Raw genomic sequence first — 27500 nt, forward strand, 5'->3', positions numbered from 1 at the left:
TAACCTCAATTGTAAAGACACTAACAGACAATCAGACTCTGGACGACCAAATTCATCAAGGACACCACACATCATTGCTGTAGTCTGAGACACTGTTGTACGCGGTTCAAACAAGTCTGTGCGACGGCGAAGTCAGGAGCTTTGAATCAATCGGTAGTCCATGCAGAGAATTTTGAACACAGATCTCCATCTATATTCTTACAGGATACAGATTAAACACAAGCTTACACCAAAAAGTCATATATATTATTATACAATCAAGTCTTAGTATATCGGGACAAATCAATAATTTATTTAAGGGAACCTTTGTAAAACACTAGAGTGTATACCACTCAAAGAAACTTCCTAAACTTTATCTACGAAGCTATTATTCAAACAGAACTACATCCTAACATTTTTTCTATACAACCTCAATGGAGAAACGAAAACGAGCAAAGCGCCGTATGAGAAGGATCAGGCAAGCACACTAAATTCTAGAAAGGGTGTCAGTAATTTTGTTGTCAGTCCCTTTAACATGTTTTATAACTAAATTTAATTCCTGCAGAAAAAGGGCCTAGCGCAAAATCCTCTGGTTTACTCCCTTCATCTGCTTGATTAAAACCAGAGGATTGTGGTCCGTCCATATCTCAATCGGGAAAGAAAAATTTGTCACTGAAGTAAATTTAGATGGAAACGAAACTCAGCTAGATCCTTCCTGAATGACTTTATTTTTAAGATTAATTTATAATGATATACAGTTTAAAAGAAGACAAGATAGTTAACAGGGTAGTTATGCTTAATGAGTAGTAAGTATCTGTAAACACAAATATAACCTCTTGTAATAGGTAGTTATCAACATAAATACATAACACCTTTTCCCCTCGCGAAAAAGGATGAAAGATTAAAGCAAATAAAAGGATAAACAATCAATAATTAAATGGTGGCATAGCTTCGAATAAATAATACAAAACATGCATAATATTATTAATCATTTTACATTCTAAAATAGTCAGGTGGTCTACTTTGTCTGCTAGACCTTCGAAGTTTTGGTAATTCAGATATCGATCCATCAGGTGAGTCATCAGAAGGTTTACCATTTTCATTTCCCGATAATTTTTCTGCAGCTGCCGCTTCCTTTTCTTCTACATTTGGGATTTCATTCTTCTCTGCACCTGCAACTTCATCACCTAACTCTTCACGAGTATTTATGAACTCTTTTGGTAATGGCGGGTCTGGATAGCTAATCAACTCTGAAAAATCACGTGCTAAGAGTTCATTTTTGCTATCTTGAGAATCATTGGAGATGTCTCATTTGATCAATATGCCTCTTCCATACTAAGTTACCGTCCACTTGTACATTGTATGTACATGGACCCAATTTAAGAACCACAACTCCTCGAGTCCATATGCCCTTCTTGGTATTTTGACGATAATCCCGAACCAGTACCATGTCCCCTATATCGAGTTCCCTTATTGGTTTCTCGTTCTCTGAGGCTTTTCTTTCAATTCTCTGAGATGCATCTGGGTGTATTAAATCAAGGCGAGTGCGCAACTGCCGACCCATGAGCTCTGCAGGCATGCGCTTTGTTGTACAGTGAGGTGTAGTTCGGTAAGTCAGTAGAAATTGACACAACTTGGTATTTAAAGATGTATTACACGATTGCAATGTTCTCATCACCATTTTCATTCCTTGTTTGAATGTTCTTACTGTATTTTCGGCCTGCCCATTACTGCTTGGGTGATAAGTGGGTATCAGTATATGCTTTACACCATTTTGGGTCATGAACTCTTTAAATTCCTCAGCCACAAACTGTCTTCCATTATCAGACACGAGCTCTACACAAACCCCATGCTGAGCAAATACCCGCCGCATGATCTCGATGGTATTCATAGTTGTAATTAATTTCATTGGGTGTACTTCTGGCCATTTTGAAAATGCGTCAATCATAATGAGGTACATTTGTCCCAGGAATGGTCCTGCGAAATCAACATGTACTCTTTTCCACGGACCGGAAGGCCATTTCCACGGATTACCCTCAGCACGAGTCGGCATTGGCTGAGTAGCCTGACAAGCCGAGCACCCTTGCACAGTGTTTTCAATATCTTGATCGATATTCGGCCACCACACATGCAAGCGAGCTAATCCCTTCATCCTAACAATCCCCGGATGACCACCATGTAGCTCTTCTAAGATTTGAGTTCTATATCTAGACGGTATTACCACCCTGGCACCCCATAGAAGACATCCCTCTTCAATTGAAAACTCACGCTGACGGCTATGGAAGGGTTTCAGTTCCTGTGCAACGTCCTCAGAGTCTGGCCATCCATTTCTTGTGTAATATAAAGCTCTAGCCAGTACAGCATCTTGCAAAGTTTCCCTTGCAACAGATTTTGCAGTTACAGGAAGAGAGTTCACCTGGTGCCTGTTAAATGCAGTTGCTTCTTGTGTCCAGTTTACAAGCTTATCTGATGCATCGGAGTCACAATCTGGTAAAGGCAACCGTGAGAGTGCATCAGCATTTCCATTGTCACTTGAACGACGTAATTCAATGTCATAATCATAAGCTGCTAACTGTATAGCCCAGCGTTGTATTCTTGCAGCTGCAAGGACCGGAATGCCCTTCCTGGGTCCCAGAATGTATGACAGTGGTTTGTTATCTGTAATAAGGGTGAATTTACGACCATATAAATATTGATGAAACTTCCATAGTCCAAAGATGATTGCCAAACCCTCACGCTCAATTTGGGAATAGTTACGTTCAGTGGGTGTTAACATCCTTGATGCATAAGCAATTGGTCTCTCTCCGTTACTGGTGATATGGGAAAGCACTGCTCCAAGTCCTTTGAGTGATGCATCTACTGCCAACGTCACAGGTTTACTCAAATCATAGTGCACTAATACTCCTGTTTCAGTGGTCAACATTTTTTTAATCTCGGAAAAAGCTCTTTCACACTCTACTGACCAATGCCATTTTCTGTCTTTATGCAGTAATTCAGTGAGAGGCGCTGCGACTGATGAGAGATTTGGCACATAACGACGGTAATGGTTTACCAGCCCCAGGAAGGATTGCATTTCAGACCTTGATTCTGGCCTTGGTGCATCCGTGACTGCTGCAATGGCATCCTCCGTCATATGGATACCCTCTTCATCCACAATGAAACTCAAATATTTCAAGGAGGGCTTCATAAATTCACATTTCGACAAATTACATTTCAACCCATTGATGTGCAACCGCTCAAGTACCTTTTCAAGATTGGGTAAATGTTCAGCTTCGGTTCTCCCAGTAAGACTAATATCATCTATGTTGCATCCACAAGGTACTCCTTGCAGAACTTTATCCATTAAAGACTGAAAAAGTTGTGGTGCTGCTGAGACACCATATGGTAAACGGGTATATCTGTACAAACCAAGTGGTGTGTTGATTGTGACATATTTCCTAGATTCCTCATCTAATTCCACTTGCTGATAAGCTTGTGATAAATCTAACTTTGAGAAAGTTTTTCCACCGTTCAGTCACTGGTAAAGTTCATCTGGATTTGGCATTGGATGTTCAGGGTTTTCCACATAACGATTTATGGTGACCTTGAAGTCACCACAGATCCTAATAGAACCATTGTCTTTTGAAATTGGCACTATCGGTGCCGCCCACTCACTATATTCAACTTTCTCAATAATTCCTTCCAATTCTAGTCTTTTAAGTTCTGCATTCACAGCATCCCTGATTGCATAAGGAACTGTCCTCGCTTTATAAAAGATTGGTTTTGCATCCTTTCTTACACGAATATGAGCCTTCATATTCTTGGCTGTACCCAGTTTACCATCAAAGACATCACCATATTTCCTTAACAGTTCGTCTAACTTTGAGGTTTTCAGAGTACCAGAATTTAAATGATTTACAGCTAACTTTTTCCAGTCAAATTTAGCAAAATGCAGCCAGTCCCTACCGAATAAGGCAGGTCCATTCCCCTGTACCACATATACTGGCACTTCCTCCACTCTGTGTCCATGAACTTCCATAGTTATGTAACACATACCAACAACTTCTATTTTTTCTCCCGTCATGGTTTTCAGCACAATATCGCTGGATTGAAGTACTGTTTTTTTTTCAGATGTTTAGCGTAGAACTCTTCACTGATCAGTGACACAGAAGCTCCTGTGTCCAATTCCATATCAATTGGTATCCCATTTAATTTAACTTTCACTATTATCTCTGGAACCTTATTGTGTCTTGCTTTCATTTTCTTAACACAGTATTTCAATGTATGCACCAATTCATCCTGCAGTTTGCACTCTGGTCTCCTCCTCTGCCCTGTTGACCGTCGATCGTTTCCTTCCTTGTCTTCCATATTTAAAATTTCGATTAACTGTGGTGTGATTTTCCATTCGGCACATTCTCCGAAGGTGTCCTTTTTTATGACACCCATTACACTCGGTATCCTTATGGAAACAAACATCAGCCTTATGGTTCGTCTTCCCGCAACGATAACACTTGAGAGAAGCTGTCGGCCCAACAACTTTGTTTATCTCCTGAGTTTGACCCTGAATCTTCGTGACGTTTTCATCAGCCATTTCCTGACTTAGCGCAATCGAAAAAGCTTTCTTTAAGTCAAGCTCCTGTTCACTTAATAGTTTCCTCTGTGCTGAGCGGTTGGCCAATCCAATAACAAACAAGTCTCTTAAAACTTCCTCTTGAAACGCACCAAACTGACATGTTTCCGCCAATTTCTGTTGCTCCGTTGCATAATCAGTGATGGATTCTCCTGGACGTTGTTTCCTATTGTAAAACTTGAAACGTTCAGCTATCAGGATGGGTTTTGGGTGGAGGTGATTTTTCAAAAGCTCAGTAAGTTCTTGATAAGTCCTTGATGAGGGCTTATTAGGGGCAAGCAATGTTTTCAGAAGTCCATATGTAGGAGCGCCGACGGCAAGAAAACTGCCCGTTTCTTATCTTCCTCTGTTATGTCATTTGCTAAGCAGAACTGATCAAACCTTTCGACATAATCTTCAAAGTCCTCGGATTTGTCATATGCTGCTATATTACCCAAATGCGCCATCCTTAATTTTCCCTTTCGTGAGTCAGTTCCTCGTCGCCATTGAAGTATATTTAGATGGAAACGAAACTCAGCTAGATCCTTCCTGAATGACTTTATTTTTAAGACTAATTTATAATGATATACAGTTTAAAAGAAGACAAGATAGTTAACAGGGTAGTTATGCTTAATGAGTAGTAAGTATCTGTAAACACAAATATAACCTCTTGTAATAGGTAGTTATCAACATAAATACATAACAGTCACGTATGGCTTGAAATTGTTGAGAGTATGGACCAAAGAAAGTGCTTCCTTTTCTATGGTGGAGTAACGTTTTTCCGCCATCAGAAGCCTTTTACTATAGTAAGACACAGGATGAACACCATCCTCCTTTCTCTGAAAAAGGACACCTCCAATGCCAACGTCACTGACATCTACTACTTGAATAAAAGGCTTCTGAAAATGTGGGGAAGTCAAAATGGGGTTAGTAATTAATACTGATTCAAGTTTATTAAAAGATTCCTCACACTGATTCCACCATGAGAACTTTTTTCCTTTTTTTCTAATAAACTAGTAAGAGGCTGAGCAAGATCAGAGTAATTACGCACAAATCTGCGTTAATAACCCATCATGCCCAGCACTCATCTTACTTCTCTAACATTACTAGGCCTTTTCAAATTTATAATTGCCTCGAGGTTAGCTTGTATCGGAGCCACCCGACCTAAATCCACCTCGTGACCCAAATAACAAACCTTGGCCGACCCAATTTAAACTTTTACAAATTTGCAACTAAACCTGCAGACCTAAGGGCTTCAAAAACCTTACGTTATCTTAACATGTAGATATCCCAGTCATTACTATATACTATCAAGTCATCAATATAAATTTCCACTCATTCCAAACCACAAATTACCCTATTCATGAGCCTTTGAAAAGTACATGCAGCATTTTCTATTCCAGAAGGCATAACCTTACACTCATATAGGCCAAACGGAGTGACAAATGCGTATATATCACAAGCTCGGTCGGACAATGAAACCTGCCAATAACCCTTTAAAAGATCCAGCTTAGTAATAAATTTGTCAAAACCAATCCGATCCAGACCATCATCAATACGAGGGAGAGGAAAAGAATAATTTTTCGTACTGGTGTTCACTTTATGGTAGTCCACATATTAGTGTGCTACTGTTATTAACACACATTGAGTATGTGTTGTTTGGGATGTTGAGTCTTGAAGTAAAGTCAATCATGTTAACTTTAAAATGGTTTATTCTCTAAAAACAACAGTGTTAACATCGCCATCACAGGAGTATAGCTGGTTTGGTCGGATGACCATTCCAGGTGAAGTATAGATAAGAACTGCCTAAAATATCGATATCACAGATATTGTATATTTAGTTATCTCAGAATTTAAACACAATATGTAAACTTTACATTAGTCTAGGAAGACACCTGCATCCGATGGCGACACAACTCTTTCACACGGTATGCATTTGTGTTTATGCTTCATAAAAATGTTACATTGCTGAGACCTGCAAAATGCATCCTGTTATGATCTTGTCTGACTACAGCAAATCTCACGCTAGCTTCTTCTTCCACAATGACGTAGTACGTCATGTGTTTTAAACATGTAATATCTGACTATTACATCAGCTCGGCCAGCTATCTCAATTTAAAAAAAAAAAAAAAAATTTAACAACACGCCAAAATATGTTTACTAGGAGTGTGACTGGATATATGTATTATTCTTTGTTTAACTTTAGCCATGAGCAAATGAGGACGAATGTTCAAATAGGCATATTAAAAAAAATAATAACAATACTGCATATGAAAAGATATTACCAAAGCAAAGAAAAAAAATGCATGATAAATACAGATCACAGATATGGTACATTGCTAGCAAACGATTATATGGTACTAAAAAAAATACTGATATACATGTGATTCGGTAACTTGTTAAAGAATAATTGTTACCTTTGTCAGAAACATAGATTAACACAATACGGTAATTAATAAAAATATTTGTTACCTTGGTAAAGATTCAATTTTAGTGCACAAACACGAATTCCTGGTACGTACACGTACCACGGTTTCGTACATATATATATATATATATATATATATATATATATATATATATATATATATATATATATATATATATATATATATATATATATATATATATATAGGGCTTATATATTTTATTAGATGCCCATAGATTCTGTTTTTTTTTCTCTTTTCTTTTAACATTCCGGCTTATATATTTTATTAGATGCCGAGAGAAAAAAAATGATTTATTTTTAAATGTGTTTCAAATGTATTTTTTAAAAATGCAAATGTTCTATAGTCTCTTCAATTATATATTACTAGCATACTAACTGCTTTTCGTACACAACTCGTTTCCAAGACAATTTTACTCCTTTGAGCAAATGAAGTGGCCACCTTCAAACGGCTTTAAATTGAATTAAATAAGGAGTTTTGTCTGGACATGGCAAAAAGTTCCGTTTGAGCTGCAAACTGTTCCTTAACCTACGTCAAACAAGGATGTTAACGACGATAAATATCATCACCGTCACAACTGTTCCTGCTAGTAGTGTGGGGTGAAGAAATTCTTTATAAGTCGGTGACAGGTGGTCCATCTCGGTCAATTTCATCAACCGCTTAGCTACCTGTTTGTTGTATGGGAGAGGTAGTGATGGCATTGTAGTCGACCACATGAAGTTCGCGAAGTAGGCTCGTTCTCTGATGATGGTCCTGATCCCTCTCACAATGGAATTAGGGGATGTCCCGATACAACCATCTGCTGCAACGAAGATTTGAGAATAGGACGTGGATCCATCCGGGCATGGTACATTGAAGCCGTCCTTGTCGTATGGTATCCACGAGCCGTTGTTCAGTCTGCAATTGAACTCATTATTGTCAAAGGGATAAAGCTTATCCAGACAATTTTCACTTGTGTGGGAGAGAGCACCGTCTAGCACTATACCTAACTCGCATGAATCCATTAAGTTTTTATGGAATTCAAATGAGTCAGCTGTACATATTTTTCTATCCATTGCATCTGAACAGTGAGTTAATTGATTTAAGTCTTTAATGACCGTATATGTTTCCTTGTCTGGGGAAATCAATACGTGTCCTGTCAAACTGGATATTACTGGATTTGAGTGATTCGTCATGAAAGTCAATAATGGTGATACCCTGTAAGATTGCCAGGCATCAGAAGAATCAAAGGGAATTGTAATCATAATCTTGTTATTTTCAACGCTTACTGTAATTAGGCTGTAATAAAATTCTAACCTACGTGCGTCTAACAAAGGAATATGGCCTAGTTTCTCCCGTCCGTTTTCCAGAACTAACTTTAAGTATTTTATAGGCAACAAATGGGGCGACAGTAAACCTTTAGTTGCTAACGTGATAACTTCTACATAATATTTTGATTTCTCAATGAAATGTGCAATTCTGTTATGTATGTGATCTATTTTTGAATAATAATACGTTAACGTTGCCAACAAATCCTGTACTTCCATAATCTGAGTGATATTACTTGAATGTTCATTTACTAAATCCATAATTTGATTGATTGAAGCTAACTGATTCCTTAGTTCTGACATAATCAATTCATCTTCATGAGTCAAGAACTCAATTTTCTTATTTTGATTACTAATCTTAAGACGATTGGAAATTCCTAAACCTAAACTTGCAATAGACCCAAAGATGTTTAGTGCTGCAAAAATAAACGGGTTACGTCTCTCTTAATGTTCGTGCTCTACAATCCACATCAAAAGGTCACGAGCCAAAGATTCTGTCTTGTAAGTCTTATTTTGCAAGTCATCAGATAGCATCTCTGCAACTTTTAGTGTCGATCCAAGCGAACTCTCTGTAGGCAAATGAAAATGTCTTCTATGCAACTCATCTAATTAGACAGCAAACCTCGAAATGGCGCTTTTTAAGCTAGTGACGTCATTCTCTGGAAGAAAAATTGCTTGCATATGCACCTCTACAACTACGTTACTAGATGTAATAAAAACGCCTTCTTATCTTTCAACTATAGTGCCATATTTAAAACCTATACTTTTAGTTTTAGAGCTCATCCCACACGAGAAAAATGTCTGAGCGAACAATATCACTCCCAACAACAAAAAATTCATCTTGGAAACCTGTAACGAGAAAAATATATGTAATTACTCCTGTATTAAGATGAAAATTTTTAACATACAAATAAAAATCTTTCCCTCACTTCTTTCCCTCTTTTTTTTTCTTTTTAATTTCTTATGTGAGCCAATGGTACTATTCTCTCATCCATGGGTTGGGATACGTTTTGAACTCTAAACCTATTGGCCGTTAATGTTTCCAAAATGTTAAGTGGGCCTTCAAACTTAGGTGTTAGTTTATAATTGAGTCCTTTACGTGCATTTACCTGTATGTATACATTATCACCCACGTTATATGTTTTAGTTGGCTTCGCTATTTTATCATGATTCCTTTTCATTATGATTTGTGAATCTTCTAAGTTCTTTTGAATGATATCATAACGAGTTTTGCTTGCATTTATACATTCTTTTAAAGGATTTGATAGATTAGTTGTAGGCGTTAATACATGGAAAGGCGTTCTAACTGGGGTACCATACAATGCTTCATGCGGTGACATTTTAATTGATATATGATATGAATGATTCAGAGTACTCAGTACCGCAGGTATTGCAATATCCCAGTTGGGGTCTGATCCCCCTAGTGTTACTCTTAATATATTTAAAACCTTCCTATTTGCTCTTTCCACTAGCCCATTCGACTCTGGGTGATATATCTTGGTAGTTATTTTCTTTATGCTAAGGAATTCACACAATGAGGTAAGAAAGTGATTATTAAATTCTCCACCCGAGTCTGAGATTATCATGTGTGGAATTCCATGTTTACAAATGTAACACTCGTAAAACTTCCTAGCGCATTCAATCGCAGTTTTAGTTTTAAGCGCTATTAGTTCTGTATATCGAGTTAAAGCATCTACAATTATTAAGAGGTGCTTATTTCCTCTGTCTGACTCGTAAAATCCTGTTAACAAATCTAAATGTATTCTTTCAAAGCGTTGATTGGGCACAGGATAAGCCCCTAGGCTGACAGGTGTTTTCGTATGCCCTTTGTTTTCCTGACATGTGCGACAATTAGTTATGTGTTTTTTTATATCTGTAAGCATTGTATGCCAATAAAACAATTTGGCTTTCTGTGACATTAATGAGAACCCCAGGTGTCCGTGTAATGGATTTGCATGCAACCAATTCAGGACAGTGGAAATAAGTGAGATTGGTACCACTACCTGGTCGTTAGTTACATGTGGTGTATTACGGGTTTTCCTTGTCACGGTCCTACACAGAATATTATCTTTGATTATATAATTCTGCTGCTTATACTTTATATATCCCATTTCCTTATGATTGCCTTTCAAAGCATTTATAATTGTTTTTAATTTCTGATCTTTTCTTTGCTCAGTCTGTAATAATTCAGCGCCCCAGCCTAAATCTTCTTGTTCAGATATCCTTTTAACAATAGGCATGGGTGTTGATATATCTATTAATTCAGCTAAAGGCTCCGTACAAGATGACACGGGGTGGCGTGATAATGCATCCGCAATGATATTTGCTTTCCCAGGTAAATACCCGATTCTCGCGCCAAAGTCTTGAATGATGAAATGCCACCGAGTTCGTTTGGGGCTGTGGTTGAAGCCTTTAAAGAACTCGGTTAGTGGTTTATGGTCAGTAAGAACCTTAACGGGTAACCGTATATTATGAACTTAAAATGCACTAGTGAATTAACAATAGCTAGCCCTTCCTTGTCTATTACTGCATACTTACTTTCGGAAGTTCTCAGTTTTCGAGAATAAAAAGCTATCGGGAAAAATTGTTTATCATATTGCTGAAGCAATACCCCCCTCCTACTCCTAAGTCTGAGGCGTCTGTTGCAATGAAGAATTCCTTACCGAAGTCAGGAAATTTTTAGATAGGAGAACTACACAGTTCATCTTTCAAGGTATTAAACGCCTGTTGATGATGCTCAGACCATATGAAATCTACTCCCTTCTTCGTAAGATCAGTTAAAGGAGCGGCTATCATTGAATAGTTGCATATAAAACGCCTGTAATATCCACTACAACCCAGAAATATCTGTATTCCCTTGACATTAGTAGGTATGGGAAAATTACGAATAGCCAACACCTTATCATGGACTACTTTAAGACCTTGGCTTGACACCATGAAACCCAAATATATTAATTCTGTTTTGAAAAATTTACACTTACTAATCTTTACCCTTAAGTTATGTTGTCTTAATCTCTGTAGTACTAGTTCTAATTTACGTAGATGTTCTTCTAAGGTGTTGGAAAAGATTACAAGATCGTCCATATAGGCATGCAATATATCCCCTAGCAAGTCTCCAAACACTATGTTAATCATTCTTGTAAATGTTATGGGAGCACAACGTAAACCAAAAGGCATCCGTAAAAATTCATATTGTCCCCTGGCTGTGCTGAAGGCTGTGAATGGGATACTATCGTCTTCTAATGATATCTGGTGAAAGCCTTTAAGAAAGTCCAAACTAGTAAAATATTTATTCTGACCTAACAAAGACAAAATATCGTCAGTACACGGGACTGGGAATCGATCAGGGATCGCCTCCTCGTTTAGACGACGGAAGTCTACGCAGATACGCCATATTCGATCTTTTTTTCGGTACAACTATTAATGGAAAATTATGAGGGCTGTTTGATTTCCTAATGACTCCTTCTTCTAGAATTTTACCTACTTCATCATTTATTTCATTCTGGAATTTCATAGGGAGTCTGTACGAGGGTACATAGATAATTTTCTGCTTGTCCTTTAACCTTATTTGATGCTCGATCACATCTGTTTTTCCTAAGGATCCATCTGTAGTAGAAGAAACATCATGATATTTAGTTAAAAGTCCAAAAATTTTCTGCTGAATTTCTTCGTCTTAAATGTCTTTATTGATTTTATTTTTAATAGATTGCAAAAGGGATTCATCCGCAACTGATTGAGCGTGATTGATTTCAGCAATGGTAAGAATACGATGTTTATAAACTTCTACATCTAATATATGTTGATTTTTGTGAATTACTAAAGTGTTATTTAAATGATTACAGACTTCAATATTACATTGTTGATGTGAGCCTACTGTATAAATAGCTTGTGTGGCAGACAATCCTTTAGTTTTCAAAGTGTCGGAAAGGATTGATATTTCAGATCCCGGTAATGTTTTCTTTATTTGCACTAATAAATTCGAAGGTACGTTTGGCTCCATAGATTGAGTGCAAGATGATATTACGGGTGAACGAGAATTCTGCTGGATCGCGTATATTATTTCTTTATTAGTGATACAAGTTATTGGTTCTTCAATGTACGTTACGGTTACATTTGTCGTCTCCTTTTTATCCAAAACTGATTTTAAGGTATTAGAAGACTTATAGAATTTTCCTTTGATATACACGCCGTGCTTGGCAGGGGCTAAGATAATGTTTTGATTTCCCATAGATGGGTATCCTATAATTACAGCTGGATACATATCAATGTTTTGTACAACAACAAATGTATCGGCAAACGTGCGTTTACCGACCTTGAACTGAACATGAGTTATGCCTATTACATTTAATTCATTATTTCCTATACCCGAGAGTCTCACTCCGGATTTTTCTATCGGAAAGTTCAAAAACAACAAATGATATGTCCTCAAATCCATGATATTACGTGGACTACCAGAGTAAAAAATAACGTAAAGGATTTATGTTCTAAATTTACAGCATATAATGTTGGTTGTAACTCATTTTGGCTTATTATTGTATGAATTCGTTGCAAATCTACGCGAGTATGCACTGTTTTACTTAATTCGGCCGTGTGTTTCATAGGAAAATCTATTGCCTCACAATGATCTGATAAAACATTAAATTGATTATTCAATACTGCTGATGTTGTCATGAATGACCTTGACCCAACATCACTCTCTTTCCCACTGGAGTTAATTATGTGGTATTTGCTTTGCTCTGCACATTCTAGAAATTAGTCTGACCTTGCGAGGTCGGGTTTGACGACCCAGGCTCAGCGTTATTCGAAGAAGTGTTTGTTTGTTTCGGATTCTGAACTACATTGACGTTTGGCTGTTTCTTCTTATTGTTAAAATGAGGATTTTTCTTTTTATTTCCATATGGAACTGACTGTGGAATTGACTGTGTATTTCTAGGATTCTGTTGTGTCTTACGCGAGTAGCAATGACCATATGAATGAGTCGAACTATTATGTATAGAACAGAATTTCGTTCTGCAGTCCGCGATCAAGTGACCTTGACGTTTACAATTATAACACGTCATTCCCGCAACTTGACTATTATTAACTACATTTACTTGTTGTGGCTTTGTTTCATTCTTTGCAAAAACTTGTTAACACGGGATCAAGGTCAGGACACTTACACATGTGTTTCTTTATCTGTTTATATACATCCAATTCCGTACTTGCAGGCGTTAACTTTTTTATCAAAACACCGCACTAAAGCTTTAGGCAACATAAGTGTCATGCAAGTTAAATACATTAATCGTAAAAAATCTTTCACGGAAATGGTATCTCTAGTAACCCAAGTGGAATTACCTAAAATATCCTGATATTCACTAAGCCTATCAGCTATGAGAGCTGCTCTCTCAATAACATTAAGCCGAGTCATAGTGGCTTGATTAAGTGTATTTCTTAACGTTAATACTACATCCAAGGCTTCTTCACCCCCATAGACCGCACATAACCTAACTTTGAAATCATCCCAAGTAACTGCTTCTTGAAATGAAACACCTCTTAAATACGCACTCGCATCCCCCTTGGAAAAATCTATAAAACTTTTAGCTTCCTGTAATTGTACAAAAGGGTCTACGATTTGTTTGGCATTTAAATGGGCATCGACGGATGAAATCTATGACTACACATTTTGAGGTAAGAACCCATTAACCCGACCCTGAAAAGGAAGGATTGCAGACCTGGCATTTACAAGCGTCACAATCGGGAGAGGATTAATCTGTCCTACGCCACTAGGTCCAGGGGTGGAGCTCACAGGGGGCGTCATGATTACGGTATTTCTTTTTCTATCTCTTCGACCCCTTGCAATTCTATCAAAATATCTATATGAATACAGACGTCCACTGCTTAAACGCATAAGCACTGAATGATAAAGATTATAACAAAATTCCCCTAAACAATGCTACCATACTAAGATATTTCCCGAGAATTTCTGAAAGAAAATGGAACACAAAGATATTTCCCGAGAATTTCTGAAAGAAAACAGAATTAGCACAAAGAGAGAAAAAATTCTAGATGAGAATTCAGAGTTGAACACAGTTTCCTTTAATGAAAAGTAAATAAAAGATTAGCAAACCACTCACCCCGCTAATAATCGACTAACGACTCGTGATAACTACACTCCACTGCTCAAGACTGAAATGAATAAGAAAATTTTACTTAGCTTTATATGGTTTTGTGTGATGTCATATCCTCTCTCTCTCTCTTGATGTTTGGGTAAATGTATTCAGTCCGATTTCCTCTCTCTCTCTTGATGTTTAGGTGAATGTTTCGGTCGGATTTCCCTTGAATGTAGTGCTTCCTGGATATGTTTTGTAAGCTTTGAACGTCAGTCCTTGGGTTTCCTAGGATGTTGATTGGAGATCCAGTTCATCTGTTTGTATGTATAACATTCATTAAATATTTGCTTCTTTGATGGACTATGATACTTAGTCAAAATTGTAGATTCATTATTGTTGATTTTTTGAAGATCTTTCTCTGGTTTTAGAGTTTTATTGTTGATTTCTTGAAGATCTATCTCTGATTGTTAGAGTTTTATCGATGCCACCATTTATTAGTGTGCTACTGTTATTAACACACATTGAGTATGTGTTGTTTGGGATGTTGAGTCTTGGAAGTAAAGTCAATCATGTTAACTTTAAAATGGTTTATTCTCTAAAAATAACAGTGTTAACATCTCCATCACAGGAGTATAGCTGGTTTGGTCGGATGACCATTCCAGGTGAAGTATAGATAAGAACTGCCTAAAATATCGATATCACAGATATCGTATATTTAGTTATCTCAGCATTTAAACACAATATGTAAACTTTACATTAGTCTATGAAGACACCTGCATCCGGTGGCGACACAACTCTTTCACACGGTATGCATTTGTGTTTATGCTTCATAAAAATGTTACATTGCTGAGACCTGCAAAAATGCATCCTGTTATGATCTTGTCTGACTACAGCAAATCTCACGCTAGCTGCTTCTTCCACAATGACGTATTACGTCATGTGTTTTAAACATGTAATATCTGACTATTACACACACATATGCAGAACTTATCATCTGCTTTCTTTACTAATACAATAGGAGAACCCCGGGGACCTACCGATGGTTGAATAAGGTTATGTTTTAAAATATACTCTATCTCCTTACTGACCAAATACCATTCTACTGGGTTCAGCTGGTAAGGACTCTGCTTCACAGGGGAAGCATCACCTACATCAACATCATGACTTAAAATATTTGTCCTACCTGAAGTATCCTGAAAAAAGATCTGGAAAGGAATAAATTAAATTAAGCACATCCTCCCGTTTGTTAACATCTAGATGATCTAAACTACTTTTTAACATCTCCAAATTTTGCATATTTTTTTCCAATGCATCCAAAGGAAACTGACACCCTAACTCGTCAGAGTCCTCGGGAGGCAAATCCAATACCACAGACAGAGGCTCAGACACTATCACAAATGGATCACCTTGCCTACCAATATAAGGTTTCAGACGATTACCATGAAATTTTCTACTTTTACGGATTGAACCGGGAGCCTCAATTTCATAGTTAAGCTCTGACAGTTTCCTCAAAACTTTCGAAGGGCTCTTATATCTTGGTTCGAAAAAACTATCTGGGTCCGTACTCAGCACAAAAACCAACTCCCCAGGTTCAAATGAACCTACTTTTACTTTTTTGTCAAAGTTGTTCTACATTACTAACTTGGACTGTTCCAAAATTTCCCTGGCAAACTTCCAGGCACTAACCATTCTAACCCCTCAAGTCTTCCACAAACCTTTTAACATTTATTTCCTCCTTTCCGGTTGGATTTGAGCATTCCAAAAACACTTTCCAATGGTCCACGAACCTTGTGCCCAAATACCAACTTGAAAGGAACTACACCAGCTACTTCCAGGCTTTGTCCCAGTCACTATCATGACCAAAACAATGTTTCTTCAAGAAAAACTTGAGGGTTTGTTGGAACCTTTCCACCACCCTTTGACTCTCTGAGTGATGAGGTACGCTGGTAATGTGCTGAATGGCCAGTTCAGCACACTTACCCTTAAATACCTTACCCCATAAAATTCGTCCCGCAGTCGGTCTGAATTACACGAGGAGACCATACATGGAAAAGAAATCCATTATTTTTTCAAAGACAACTTTGGAAGTAATACGCCTCATAGCTATAGCTTCAGGAAAGGGAGAGGCTCTATCTATGATAGTTAGTAAATATACGTAACCTGTTTTAGTTTTGGGTAAGGGACCTGCCACATCAATTACTAACTCAGAAAATGGATTACCTATAGCAGGTATGGGATGCAACGGGGCTTTAGGGATCCCCTGATTTGGTTTACCCATAATCTGACAAGTCTCACACTCTCTGATAAACTGCTTCACACTCAATTTAATTCAAGGCCACCAAAAATACCGAGCCAGCCTATGAAAAGTTTTTAATACACCCAAATGACCTGAAAAAAAATAGAATGACCTAACTCCAAAACAGAATTTCTGAATTGAGAATATACCAGAATCTGTTCCACCCGACCTGTTTTATTCAAGTTATCAGATGCGGGACGACTAAACCTATATAATAAGCCCTTTACAACTCCAAACATAGGTTTAATCAGATCCACAACATCGACCAAATCAAAATTAAATTCATCTTTTTGAGCTTTAACCCTGGATAGGTACGCTCCTCGGACACCCCTTTAAGGGTATACTCGGACGCGCGCGACCCAGACGCCCAAAAAAAATTCTTGAAAAATCAGTTTTTGCAGTAACCTCCTTTTTTCTTTTGCCAAAAAAAACTTCAATGAATGCTTAAAACAACTGTAAAGAGAAATACTACTCATCTGCAGAAAAACTATTTATTATAAATATTTAAAAAAAATAAGTAAAAAAAAAGACCTTACATAAAAATTCATAAAAAAAAAGTTTATACATATATAAACAAATCCTTTTAGGAATTGATTCTTGAATGTTTAGGACACATCTTGATGTATTTTGGATGAAGTCAGACCCATGGAGGTGAAGATCTGAAATGAGAAAAAAGGGTAACTTTTTTTGGCCAAAAAAATTGGTCCAAATTTCATGAATTTTTTTGGGTACCCAAATGAAATAGGAAGTGGCTAATTTTTTTAGGGAATAAACATATGTTATCCTAAAATAGAAATATGTAAAAAAATCTTCATTATTTTGTAATTTACATTTATATCAGGGGCCATATCTAAAGGTAATTTTTTGAGTACTTAGAAATTTCGTAAAAAAATACATATATTTAATATATAATATGATATTTATGTAGGTAAAAATATACCAAAATATCACAAATTCTATAGGCAACAAGAATATATATATATAGATAGGGCAACTTACGCTTCGGATATGTCCACAAAATGGCCGCCAACCACACTGACTCAGACTCCCTAATCTGCCACTTGAAATGTAGGAAGGGTATGTCAATTTCAAGGTGTTATTTACTAATCTAATTATTCTTGGATATGCATAAAAACTGTATGGTGGGTTGCTGGAAAATTGTCGATTATTTTACGACTATAAAATTAAAATTCTGACCCCAAAAAATTTTTTTGAAGGGAAATAAAATCGAAAAAAAAATGTAAAACTATAATATTTTAGCTACAAAAATTTGATGATATCCAATCAAAAAAGAAGTAAACAAAATGTTCCGACAAATAAACATCTAGAAGAATCATTACTCTGTTATAGTTCCTTAGTACGTAGTAATTTTGAAAGAAATGGGAAAAAACGAAAAAGTGGCAATCGCAGGAAAATCAAACACATACCTATATATACGCCATATCTGGCTAAAAATAAAGATAGGCATGGGTAGCCAGATCATCTAGAAACACTTTCCAACACTATAAAAATGCAAGTTTTGCGACACTACTTGCCAATTCCTTACGGTAACATGACTAAGCAAAAAAATGCAAAACAAATAAAAAGGGGCACTCGCGGAAAAATGGCCAACATTCTAATATACGGCATTTCAGAAGAAAAAAAATTTCAGCCACGTACTAGGCAAACCATCAAGGCACATTTTCCGACAAATAAACATCTAAATGAATCATTACTGTGATAGTTCCTTAGTACGTAGTAATTTTGAAAGAAATGGGAAAAAACGAAAAAATGGCAATCACAGGAAAATCGAACATATACCTATATATATGCCATATCTGGCTAAAAAAAAAGATAGGCATGGGTAGCCAGATCATCTAGAAACACTTTCCAACACTATAAAAATATAAGTTTTGCGACACTACTTGCCAATTCCTTACGGTAACATGACTAAGCAAAAAAATGTAAAACAAATAAAAAGGGCCACTCGCGGAAAAATGGCCAACATTTTATTATACGCATTTCAGAAAAAAAAATTTCAGCCACGTGCTAGGCAAACCATCAAGGCACATTTTCCGACAAATAAACAGCTAAATGAATCATTACTCTGTGATAGTTCCTTAGTACGTAGTAATTTTGAAAGAAATGGGAAAAAAACGAATAAATGGCAATCACAGGAAAATCGAACACATACCTATATATACGCTTTATCTGGCTAAAAAATAATAGGCATGGGTAGCCAGGTCATCTAGAAACACTTTCCAACACTATAAAAATAGAAGTTTTGCGACACTACTTGCCAATTCCTTACGGTAACATGCCTAAGCAGAAAAATGCAAAACAAATAAAAAGGGGCACTCGCGGAAAAAGGCCCAACATTCTAATATACGGCATCTCAGATAAAAAAAAAGACATGCACGTGTTAGCCCAACCATCAAGGCACACTTTCTAACACATAAACATGAAAAAAAATCAATAATATACGGCAATTCCTTACTACGTAGTAAATTTTTACAAATATTGAAAAAAAAAACAGAAATTTGCAACCGCAGTTAAATACCCAATATACCAATAACTACGTCGTATCTGACAAAAAAAAAGATAGGCATGGGTAGCCAGATCATCTAGACACACTTTCCAATACTAAAAAAGCAAAAGTTTTATGACACTATTTGGCAATATCTTACGGAAAAATGACTTGGCAAAAAAATGATAAAAAATGAAAAAGGGGCACTCGCGGTAAAATGGTCCTCGTGGTGATGAACGACATTTTAACAAAAAAAAAAATCATGCACATGGTAGCCAAACAATCCAACAAGACTTTCCACAACTGATAACCTATACAAGTTGCACCATTCTACGACAATTTCATAATACGTAATAACTTTGATAATTATGCAAATTACCTTAGAAGGGTAAACTCGGTCGCGCTCGACCCCGACACGTCTCAGAAATCGGGGAAGGAGTACAGCTACAGCAATGCACATCTGGACACTACTAGAGCCTGTAGGAGAGACACCTACTGCAGGTCGATCACCCACAAATTCAGTCACGGGGGTGAGTCACGTGAAAAAAACCTGTTTTTTTTTTACTCTCGGGGTCGCGGACGACCCACCGTACCATTCCAGGGTTAATAAAAGCAGCTGTCTCAATCAAGTTTTGTATTAACTACATCACTACAGCTACTCTCTACGGGCCCGGGCCTTAAAACATCTAACTCTACACTACTCAACATTAAGTCATCATCAGTCTCCACATCAAGTAAATTAGCACCTTTTGTTGCGGACCGAGTCATTTACTAACATTTACTTATAATATAGGGAATTGCTCCCGTCCTTCACTATCCAGCATGTCATTTCCCAGGATACCATCAATATCTGGTATAGGTAGACTATCCACCACAGCCAACTCAGTGACGCGATAATATCCTGGAAAAGACATGCGGACATTAACCAAAGGAGCTGACACAACCAAATCCGGAAAACCTCCCAACAAGACAAAATTTTCAGTATATTTTGCAAAACCATTCAGTGCCCTCTTCATGACTAACGACCCGGCAGAACCAGTATCCCTAAAAAACTTCACCTGGACTACATGGGAGTAAAAAATCAGCTTTCCAGGCCACACATATTTGTTGTACTTGAGTCATGATTGAAGATAGATGACATGGGAACATCCATGCCAATTTTCTAGACCCCTGGACCAAAAACACCAAATCTGTAACAAAGGTGAAAAAAAGGAAATTATTTTCGGAAAAAAACACTACTTTAAAAATATCCCCTGTAATCCACCTAAATATTAAAATATTTCTATAATATCTTACACAATTGTGAATTGACCATTCTAGAATACAAAGCAGGTAAAAAAAGTAAATCTGAGTTATTAAAAACTTCCAAAAAAACAAAAATTTCTTTCGAGAGGGCCATTTAACATAAGGTATTTTCCCTATTGCTCTCCCAAAAATCAATATAATACCCTCAAATTATATGTGGATACCAAATATACATTCTAGAATACAAGACAAGTAAAATAAACTATATATGAGTACTTAAAAGATTCCAAAAAAAAAAAAACTTTGGAGAGGTCCATTTGACAAAGTATCATTTGACAAAGTATTTTCCCAATTGCTCTCTCAGAAATCAATATAAGACCCTCCAATTATATGTGGATACCACATATACATTCTAGAATACAAGACAAGTAAAAAAAATATGAATACATGAAAGATTATTTTAAAAAAAAAAATTCTTCTGTGAGGGTCATTTGACATAATGTATTTGCCCTATTGATCTCTCAGAAATCAATATAAGCCCCTCAAATTATATTTGGATACCACATATACATTCTAGAATACAAGACAAGTAAAAATACTAAATATGAATAATTAAAACTCAAAAAAATTAAAAAAGCAAAAAAATTCTTCTGAGAGGGCCATTTGATTAAGGTATTTTCCCTATTGATTTCTCAGAAATTAATATAAGACTAAAAGTATATGTGGATACCAAATATACTTGAATAATTGGAAAGTTGTAAAAATGTTAAAGAAGATTGTGTTCCTACCTCAAGGATGTATGAAACTGGAAAGACTTTCAACAACCCTGCAACGTCATTTGCACGGACGCCCCATCGTCCACATTACTCGAGGGAACTAACACCGCACTAAATTTCATGGTGCCATCGGTCACTGGCACTAGCAATGATACTGAAGGCAACATAAAGGGGCCCTTCCTGAGGGACTCCTAAAGGGTCAGCTGCGGGTCATCGACGTCTTCTTCTTCATCGTTGTTGTCTAAAATCTTCCTCTTTCTCCTTTTGGAAGTCAATATCACCTTTCTCTTCACTTGACGACCAGAAGCAAGGCTCAGGGGAGACAGTTCCCGAAGAGGTGTTGGATGATGTTTAAAAGAAGATTTTTGGCGAGAGGGAAAAGTAGCTGCTGTGTGAAGCAGCCACGGCGTCTTCCTCGGGCATGTCCCTGGACTTTTGGTAGATAGCCTTGTCCACACAGGTTTCAGGATCACTAGCATCAATATCGGATTCCAAAAGGGCCTCAATTTACCTCTTGAATGGGAATCGTTTTGGCATCTTCGAAAACTGAAGAGAAAAAAAAAAAACTTTAGTTTTCGCTTATTTATCGGCACACGTGGCAACAAAGCCTCATGGTAACCAACTCACAATATGGCAACACTATTCACCATTGCTAACTCAAAATCTCATTAACTTTTATAAATAACACTACGGGATATATATCAAAATGTGAAAGTATACAATTTTAAGGTTTGGACTTTGTTTGGTAATAAGGTACCTACCTGGTGACCAAGACAACTTTGAAGGGCTATGGAGCTCAACTTGGCGCGTCCGTCCTCGATCGAATCACAACAGAAACTAATGCCGCGCACCTCTACTACATCACTACAGCTACTCTCTACGGGCCCGGGCCTTAAAACATCTAACTCTACACTACTCAACATTAAGTCATCATCAGTCTCCACATCAAGTAAATTAGCACCTTTTGTTGCGGACCGAGTCATTTACTAACATTTACTTATAATATAGGGAATTGCTCCCGTCCTTCACTATCCAGCATGTCATTTCCCAGGATACCATCAATATCTGGTATAGGTAGACTATCCACCACAGCCAACTCAGTGACGCGATAATATCCTGGAAAAGACATGCGGACATTAACCAAAGGAGCTGACACAACCAAATCCGGAAAACCTCCCAACAAGACAAAATTTTCAGTATATTTTGCAAAACCATTCAGTGCCCTCTTCATGACTAACGACCCGGCAGAACCAGTATCCCTAAAAAACTTCACCTGGACTACATGGGAGTAAAAAATCAGCTTTCCAGGCCACACATATTTGTTGTACTTGAGTCATGATTGAAGATAGATGACATGGGAACATCCATGCCAATTTTCTAGACCCCTGGACCAAAAACACCAAATCTGTAACAAAGGTGAAAAAAAGGAAATTATTTTCGGAAAAAAACACTACTTTAAAAATATCCCCTGTAATCCACCTAAATATTAAAATATTTCTATAATATCTTACACAATTGTGAATTGACCATTCTAGAATACAAAGCAGGTAAAAAAAGTAAATCTGAGTTATTAAAAACTTCCAAAAAAACAAAAATTTCTTTCGAGAGGGCCATTTAACATAAGGTATTTTCCCTATTGCTCTCCCAAAAATCAATATAATACCCTCAAATTATATGTGGATACCAAATATACATTCTAGAATACAAGACAAGTAAAATAAACTATATATGAGTACTTAAAAGATTCCAAAAAAAAAAAAACTTTGGAGAGGTCCATTTGACAAAGTATCATTTGACAAAGTATTTTCCCAATTGCTCTCTCAGAAATCAATATAAGACCCTCCAATTATATGTGGATACCACATATACATTCTAGAATACAAGACAAGTAAAAAAAATATGAATACATGAAAGATTATTTTAAAAAAAAAAATTCTTCTGTGAGGGTCATTTGACATAATGTATTTGCCCTATTGATCTCTCAGAAATCAATATAAGCCCCTCAAATTATATTTGGATACCACATATACATTCTAGAATACAAGACAAGTAAAAATACTAAATATGAATAATTAAAACTCAAAAAAATTAAAAAAGCAAAAAAATTCTTCTGAGAGGGCCATTTGATTAAGGTATTTTCCCTATTGATTTCTCAGAAATTAATATAAGACTAAAAGTATATGTGGATACCAAATATACTTGAATAATTGGAAAGTTGTAAAAATGTTAAAGAAGATTGTGTTCCTACCTCAAGGATGTATGAAACTGGAAAGACTTTCAACAACCCTGCAACGTCATTTGCACGGACGCCCCATCGTCCACATTACTCGAGGGAACTAACACCGCACTAAATTTCATGGTGCCATCGGTCACTGGCACTAGCAATGATACTGAAGGCAACATAAAGGGGCCCTTCCTGAGGGACTCCTAAAGGGTCAGCTGCGGGTCATCGACGTCTTCTTCTTCATCGTTGTTGTCTAAAATCTTCCTCTTTCTCCTTTTGGAAGTCAATATCACCTTTCTCTTCACTTGACGACCAGAAGCAAGGCTCAGGGGAGACAGTTCCCGAAGAGGTGTTGGATGATGTTTAAAAGAAGATTTTTGGCGAGAGGGAAAAGTAGCTGCTGTGTGAAGCAGCCACGGCGTCTTCCTCGGGCATGTCCCTGGACTTTTGGTAGATAGCCTTGTCCACACAGGTTTCAGGATCACTAGCATCAATATCGGATTCCAAAAGGGCCTCAATTTACCTCTTGAATGGGAATCGTTTTGGCATCTTCGAAAACTGAAGAGAAAAAAAAAAAACTTTAGTTTTCGCTTATTTATCGGCACACGTGGCAACAAAGCCTCATGGTAACCAACTCACAATATGGCAACACTATTCACCATTGCTAACTCAAAATCTCATTAACTTTTATAAATAACACTACGGGATATATATCAAAATGTGAAAGTATACAATTTTAAGGTTTGGACTTTGTTTGGTAATAAGGTACCTACCTGGTGACCAAGACAACTTTGAAGGGCTATGGAGCTCAACTTGGCGCGTCCGTCCTCGATCGAATCACAACAGAAACTAATGCCGCGCACCTCTACCCGGTGGGAAAAGCTGAAATATCCCGCCAAATCTTGAAAAATATAGTTCTAAGCGTGTGCCCCGTCCCTGCATGTGGTCCATGTTACGTACGCAGGGTTAACCAAGTCTACAGGACTTTGATTATTGCGCTGTAGGTACATCCTATGAGCATTACTTTGGTTTTGGAAATGCCCGGGCTTGTTGCACCAAAAACGTTTTTTTTTTTTTATGGCCTGAGCTTCTATTTCCTTTATATCTGTCATTTCCCCCAACTGGGGAGTCTCTATTAGCAAAGACTTTAGGGGGAGGAGTACCTCCTTGGACTCTACCCACATCCCTATCACCTGAAAAAGAATAGAATTAATATTAGCATTCTTTGGGATGTGGGGAGTCTATGAGGAGGTTTCCCCTCTCCTACCACTATTAGGGGAGCTAAATGTTAAATTATCTAAAGTCTTATAAGTAAAACTGCCGCTAATTGAAAGGTGAGTCAATACAAATTCATCCGCTAACTGAGCGGCACTACTCAATTTCACACTTTTACCTCCTCCAGGTGAGCTCTCAACTCCCTGCTACAGGCCTTCTTAAACTCCTCAAGGAGCAATAGTTCCAATAATGCAGCGAAAGTGACTATCTGATGGCTTTTCGGCTAGCTATCGAACTGTTCATTCTTGACGTGCGCAATCTCCACGAAAGACTGCGCAGGGTGTTTCGTATAGTTGCGAAACCGGAGGCGGTAAGCCTCAGGGACCAAGTCGTAAAACTTTAAAATTATAGCGTTTACCTTCTGGTTATCCCTAGCTACTCTCTCCTCCAAGGCATTATACACCCACATTGCCTTGCCCACTAACCTACACTGTATTAATAAAGTCCACATTTCTGCGGGACAAGACAATTGGGAGGCCACTCACGCAAATGCCTTGAAGAACTCAGGGACATTCTTTTCATCAAACACTGGCACCAATTTTAGTGCAGCACCTATGTTAAACCAATCTTGGAAGGTATCTTTAGGGGAACTTATCAAATTGGCCCTCTGCAACCTTCTTTAGCAGACAGCCATTCTCCATTCTCTCAACATGACTTAACCACCTACCTTCATCAATATTCAGTAGACTTTCAAAATATTCCACCCACCCTTTCTTCTCCTCCTCTCCTTTTAACAACCTTCCATTTCCATCTTTCACTATCTCTGCAATTCTCAAACCACCGTCCCTTAGTTTCTTCACTTCTTTCCCAAACTTCTGTTTATTCTCTTCATACAAACGACCCAAACCCGGATCCCACCTCAAGTCAGCTGCCCTCTATGCCTCAGCTACCTCACGTTTTACTTCCCCATTTTGCTCTATATCTTTCCTACTTTTCTACACTATTATTCTGCAGTCATTCCTCAAAAGCCCTTTATATCTCTTCCACTTTTATCTTCACTCCTTAATTCCACCATTCACTACCTTCCCTCATGCTTGCCTCCAACAATCTTCTTGCCACACACATCACATGTAATCCAAACAAAATTTTCTTTTACTAACTTCCACTTTTTATCTAAATTATCAGTTTCTGTCACTTTCACTGTATCATATGCTATTTCCGACCTTTCTTAATATTCACTTTTTACCCTGGTTTTATTAACTTCAACTTTCACTAACTCCCCTTTTCATCCCCCCACTCTATTCCCCGACTCTTTTGCTACAACTAATTTTCATTCGGCAAAAAAAAAAAAAAAAAAATTATCAGACATACCGTTAGTCATACCCCTAAACACATGCACATCTTTCAATCTTCAAAAAATTTTTTAGCTATCAACACATAATCATTTAATGCCCTATCTACCACTCTTCTATTTGCCACTCCTACCCATGTATACATGTTACTATCTTTCTTTTGAAAAAAAAATACTAATTACCAGATTTTGCTCAATACACATATATATCAGTCTCACAGCACTCTAATTTTCACTTGGTACACCATACTTCCCGATGACACCTTCTACCTCTCCTGCACTCATTCTAGGATTTAAGTCACCCATGGCGACTACATAATTCCTTCTACCCAGTCCTTCTACACACTCATTTGATTAATTCCAGAATTAATTCCGCTCTTTACTTTTCTCACAACATGGCCCATACGTACTAACTAAAGCCCAACATTTCCAACCCATTCTAACCCTTACCCATATTAACCTAGATGATATCTCCTTCCATTCCATTACTTTATTTGTCATCCATTCTCTCATCAGTAAAGCCACACCCTCTATTGCTCTTCCCCTTTTAATCCCAGCTACTCTTCCAGTCACTTCACCAAACATCACTTCACCCTTCCCTTTTATCTTTGTCTCACACTAAGCCAATATATCCATCCTTCTATTCACAAACATGCTTCCAATCTCCCATTATTTACTCTCTATCACACTACATGCACCCACGTTCAGACACCCCAAAACTAGAGTGCGGGGAGCAATCTCTCTCTAACTACACCTCTTTGATATCTCACAGGAATAAGATACAGGAGAAAGGGTTCCCAGTTCTTTCGTCCCGTCCCTTTTACTCGCCTCTTACGACACGCAGGGATTCGTTGACGTTATTCTAATTGTTGCTTTGGCTCTGCCATAGGAGTCAAAATAATAATAATAATAATAATAATAATAATATGTAACCATTATTATTATTATTATTATTATTATTATTATTATTATTATTATTATTATTATTACCTTATATCCATGAAAAATCATTAAAATACAAATTATAATCGCCATTAACTTCTAGCAACTTATTTCAACATCGTTTATCCATTATTGTACTTTATAATAGGCGCCCAGATCCGTTAATACTCATTCGTAAGTGGAGAGCTTTTGTGCAGTGCCAGTGAATAATTGTCTCCTTCTAAAATGCTGTCAGTTGCGAAGATTAGACTCTAAACCTTCATGATCCAGTACTTACCTTCAGGCCTACTGTTCAACGAGAAAACCTGGCTTAAAGAGTTTTTGATCCTTTTATGTAACTAGAGAATAAGATCCCTGTGTTTTTCCATGACATATTTAACGTAGAGGATTAACACCTTCGTGACAGTTGGATATATAAAAAAAAAAAAAAAAAAAATATTAGGATAGGCAATATATATTAAATTACTGTTTTAACTCTATTTTGGTGAAAATGTCGATGAAATTATTCGGTTTTATTTCTACAAGCCAATATAAT

The sequence above is a fragment of the Palaemon carinicauda genome, chromosome 12, assembly GCF_036898095.1.
Source record: "Palaemon carinicauda isolate YSFRI2023 chromosome 12, ASM3689809v2, whole genome shotgun sequence".
NCBI classification, from domain to species: domain Eukaryota; kingdom Metazoa; phylum Arthropoda; class Malacostraca; order Decapoda; family Palaemonidae; genus Palaemon; species Palaemon carinicauda.